Source organism: Hylobates moloch, unplaced genomic scaffold (assembly GCF_009828535.3).
Source record: "Hylobates moloch isolate HMO894 unplaced genomic scaffold, HMol_V3 SCAFFOLD_6, whole genome shotgun sequence".
NCBI lineage: Eukaryota > Metazoa > Chordata > Mammalia > Primates > Hylobatidae > Hylobates > Hylobates moloch.
The window spans coordinates 157,439,363-157,444,362 of NW_026652281.1; the positions used below are offsets into that span (position 1 = coordinate 157,439,363).

At 53.8% G+C, this 5,000-nt stretch overlaps 1 pseudogene; it reads left to right on the forward strand.

Annotated features, from left to right (window-relative positions):
• Positions 1-3,004, forward strand: part of LOC116470665 (forkhead box protein O1-like) — a 41,592-nt pseudogene extending 38,588 nt beyond the window's left edge.
• The last annotated feature ends 1,996 nt before the right edge of the window (positions 3,005-5,000 follow it).

Sequence of the window (5,000 nt, forward strand, 5' to 3'; positions counted from 1 at the left end):
CGGGCTCAGTTCTGGGCTCGCGCTTCCACCGCCCCCGCCTGGCTCCCAGTTTCTTTCTGTCTCCCGCGTAACCGACCTCGCGCCCCCTCCCCTCCGCCCCGTGCTTTGCTCTCCCGCATCTTGGCTCATTCGCGGCTGGGGGAGGGGAGGGGAGGGGAGGGGGGGGGGGGGGGGGGGGCGGGGGGAGGGGACGGGGGGAGGGGAAGGGAGGGGAAAGGAGGGGTCCCCAGGGCCGAAGAGCCCCGGGGGGCGGAGGGGGACCTGGACTTCCAGCCGCTGTCCGGGCGACAGTTCCGCGGGTCCCACGCAGCCACCTCCAGCCCCGCGCCGTCAGCGCGGACTTCACCTGAGCCTGCGGGAGGACAGCAAGGACTTTTGGCGACGCCGGGTGCTGTGCGGGGACTTCCAGGGCCCGAGGCGGGCGGCCTGCACTCCTCGCTGCCGCAGCACCCGCCCGGGACCCCGCCTCCGCCCGTCCGCTCGCGGGGCAGCAGCTCAGGGGAAGCTCGTCCCACCGCAACGCGTGGCGCAACCTGTCCCACGCCGACCTCGGCACCAGCGTTGTCCAGAGCTCGGCGGAGAAACGGCTCGTACTGTCCAAGATCTACGAGTGAATGGTCAAGAGCGTGTCCTGCTTCAAGGATAAGGGCGACAGCAACAGCTCGGCGGGCTGCAGGAATTCACTTCACCGTGATCTGCGCCTACACAGCAAGTTGACTCGCGCGCAGAATGAAGGAACTGGAAAAAGGGCTCGGTGGATGCTGGATCCAGAGGGCGGCAAGGGTGGGAGATCTCTTAGGACAAGAGCTGCATCCATGGACAGCAACAGCAAATGCACTCGGAGCAAAGCCGAGATGCCACCAAAAAAGCACCCTGCAGCCTAGCCGGGGTGGGGGTGGCGGGGGTGCCGGGGACAGCCCTGGACCCCAGTTTTCCAAATGGCCTGCAAGCCCTGGCTCTCACAGCAATGATGACTTTGATAGCTGGAGTCCATTTCGCCCTGGAACTAGCCCGAATGCTAGTACTGTTACTGGGAGACTTTCACCCATTATAACCAAAGGGGAAGATCTTAGAGATGGGGACGTGCATTCCATGGGGTACCCGCCACCTGCGGCAAAGATGCCCCCTACTCCACCCAGTCTGAGACAAGCAATCCCGAAACATGGAAAAGGTTTGGATAATCTCAACCTTCTGTGAGCACTGACATTATTAACTGTGTCGACCCAGTCCTCACCTGGCACCACGATGCAGCAGACGCCATGCTACTCCTTTGTGCCACCAAACACCAGTCTGAATCCGCCCAAACTACAAAAAATAGACGTAGGGCCAGTCCAACATGAGTCCTTTGCCCAGATGCCTATGAAACACTCCAGGAGCACAAATCAAGTTACGGAGCCGTGAGTGAGTTTAACTGTGCAGCGGGACTCCTGGAGGAGTTGCTGACTTCTGACTCTCCTCCCCGTAATGACATTATTGAAGGGGGCCTGCCCCTCCACACCTGTGGGTATTTCTCGTCAGGTGGGACGAGAGACTGGGAAAAGAAATAAGACACAGAAGCAAAGTATAGAGAAAGAATAGTGGGCCCAGGGGACCGGCGCTCAGCATACAGAGGACCCGCGCCTGCACTGGTCTCTGAGTTCCCTCAGTATTTATTGATCACTAGCTCTACCATCTGGGCGAGGTGTATGTGGCAGGACTATAGGGTAATGGCTGGGAGAGGGTCAGCAAGAAAACGTGAGCAGAGGTCTCTGTGTCATAAATAAGTTTAAGGAGAGGTGCTGTACCTGGATGTGCACGTAGGCCAGATTTATGTCTGACTTTACACAAACATCTCAGTGCAGTAAAGAGCAGTATTGCTGCAGCATGTCTCACCTCCAGCCATAAGGCAGTTTTCTCTCATCCAAGTAAACAGAATGTACGATCAGGTTTTACACCGAGACATTCCATTCCCAGGGACGTGCAGGAGACAGATGCCTTTCTCTTATCTCAACTGTAAAGAAGCCTTCCTCTTTCACTAATCCTCGTCAGCACAGACCGTTTAAGGGTGTGGGGCTGGGGGACGGTCAGGTTTTCCCTTCCCACGAGGCCATATCTCAGGCTGTCTCAGTGGGGGAAACCTTGGACCATACCGAGGCTTCTTGGGCAGAGGTCCCTGTGGCTTTCTGCAGTGCACTGTGTCCCTGGGTACTCGAGAAAGGAGAATGGCGATGACTTTTACCAAGCATACTGCCTGCAAACACATTTTCACCAAGGCATATCCTGCACAGCCCTAAATCCATTAAACCTTCAGTCAATACAGCACACTTTTCAGGGAGCACAGGGTTGGGGCTATGGTTACAGATTAACAGCATCTCAAGGCAGAAGAATTTTTCTTAGTACAGAACAAAATGGAGTTTCTTATGTCTTCCTTTTTCTATGTAGACACAGTAACAGTCTGATCTATCTTTCTTTCCCCCACAATTATGACACCAGCTGATCATGAGGTAGCCCAACCCAACAGCCAGGTGCTGGCCCAAATCATAATGGGCCTTAATTCAGTCCTGTCGACCTATGGCAGCCAGGCATCTCACAACAAAATGATGCCTCCCAGCTCCCATACCCACCCTGGACACCCTCAGCAGACATCTGCAGTTGATGGGCGTGCCCTGCCTCGCACGGTAAACATCAAGCCCCACACCTCAGGTATGGACCACCTGACCCCAGAGGAGACACCTTTACGAGTGCCTGTGCCCCACCCCATGCAGGTGAGTGCCCTGAGGGGCTACTCCTCGGTGAGCAGCTGCAGTGGCTACCGCAGAATGGGCCTCCTCCACCAGGAGAAGGTCCCAAGTGACTTGGACGGCATGCTCACTGAGCCCTTGGACTGTGACATGGAATCCAGATCTTCATTTGGAATGACCTCAAGGATGCAGACACACTGAATTTTAACCTTCACAATCTGTTGCCCAACCAAAGCGCCCTGCACAGTGTCGAGAGGAGGCCACATAGCTGGGTGTCAGGCTGAGAATTGGTGAGCAGGCTACGCTTAAAAGTACGTCAGATTGGCCGGGCGCGGTGGCTCACGCCTGTAATCCCAGCACTTTGGGAGGCTGAGGCAGGCAGATCACGAGGTCAGGAGATCGAGACCATCCTGGCTAACACAGTGAAACCCCGTCTGTACTAAAAATACAAAAACTGGCCGGGCGCGGTGGCTCACGCTTGTAATCCCAGCACTTTGGGAGGCCGAGGCGGGCGGATCACGAGGTCAGGAGATCGAGACCACGGTGAAACCCCGTCTCTATTAAAAATACAAAAAATTAGCCAGGCGTGGTGGCGGGCGCCTATAGTCCCAGCTACTCGGGAGGCTGAGGCAGGAGAATGGCGTGAACCGGGGAGGCAGAGCTTGCAGTGAGCCGAGATTGCGCCACTGCACTCCAGCCTGGGCGACAGAGCGAGACTCCGTCTCAAAACAAAAAACAAAACAAAACAAAAAAAACCAAAACAAACAAACAAAAAAAAGAGCTCTGCCAGGCGCGGTGGCTCACTCCTGTAATCCCAGCAGTTTGTGAGGCCTAGGCAAGAGGAGTTCGAGATCAACCTGGGCAACATGGTGAAAAGCGTCTCTACAAACAATACCAAAATTAGCCAGGCGTGGTGGTACGCACCCGTGGTTCTAGCTGCTCCGGAGCCTGAAGTGGGGGAATCGCTGGAGCCCAGGAGGTCGAGACTGCAGTGAGCTGTGTTTGTGCCACTACACTCCAACCTGCGTGACAGAGCAAGACCCCGTTTGAAAAATAAATAAATACATAAATAAATAAGTAAATAAGTAAATAACATAGCTCGTCGAGCTGAGTAGGGTGGCACACGCCTGTAATCCCAGCTACTCAGTGTCAGGCCCCTAAGCCCAAGCCAAGCCATCGCATCCCCTGTGACTTGCACGTATACATCCAGATGGCCTGAAGTAACTGAAGATCCACAAAAGAAGTAAAAATAGCCTTAACTGATGACATTCCACCATTGCGATTTGTTCCTGCCGCACCCTAACTGATCAATGTACTTTGTAATCTCCCCCACCCTTAAGAAGGTACTTTGTAATCTCCCCCACCCTTAAGAAGGTTCTTTGTAATTCTCCCTACCCTTGAGAATGTACTTTGAGAGATCCACCCCCTGCCCCCCTAAACATTGCTCCTAACTCCACTGCCTATTCTAAAACCTATAAGAACTAACGATAATCCACCACCCTTTGCTGACTCTCTTTTCGGACTCAGCCCGCCTGCACCCAGGTGATTAAAAGCTTTATTGCTCACACAAAGCGTGTTTGCTGGTCTCTTCACACGGAGGCGCATGAAACTCAGGAGGCTGAGGCGGGAGGATGGATCAAGCCCAGGAGGTTGAGCCCAGCTTGGGCTAAACTGCGTAAACCACCCCCCAACCCTCGTCTCAAACATATATATATACATATAAATATAAGACAAATAAGTTAAAGTATCCATGAAAATAGTCTTAAAAGCTCTAAAACAAAATAATAGCAATATGTGTGGCATGGTTGAGGGCGCTTTTTATGTTCTTTAAGCTCATGTAGCCTATTTTTTCTTCTCAGGTGTGTCTAATTATTCCATAGTAAGCACATGTTAATGAAAAAGGTTTAGTGTCTAAACACACAAATAGGGAATCCGCAGGAACTGAAAAAGCAGGCTGGAGGAACAGAACAGAGCCTGGCACGTGCTCCGGGAGCGCCTCGGGGGCTGAGCTCTGGTAGAGGCGGCCTCTGTCTCCCGATCACTCTGCAACACAACTGGCGTGCCCACCTAGCCTGAGGATGCCAAGTGGACACAGGAAGCCAGCGTGGCCACACAGCCAGGAGGAAGCACAGGACCCCCCTCATCCCATCTCGGGGGCTTCTTTCAACAAGTTACAAATACAAAGACAGGTAAGGAACTTGGAAAGCCAGTCCTGCTGGGAGGCTCTATTGCATTTGGTTCTCAGGCCTGAAAATGTCATAGGGAGAACTCAAAGGTGGC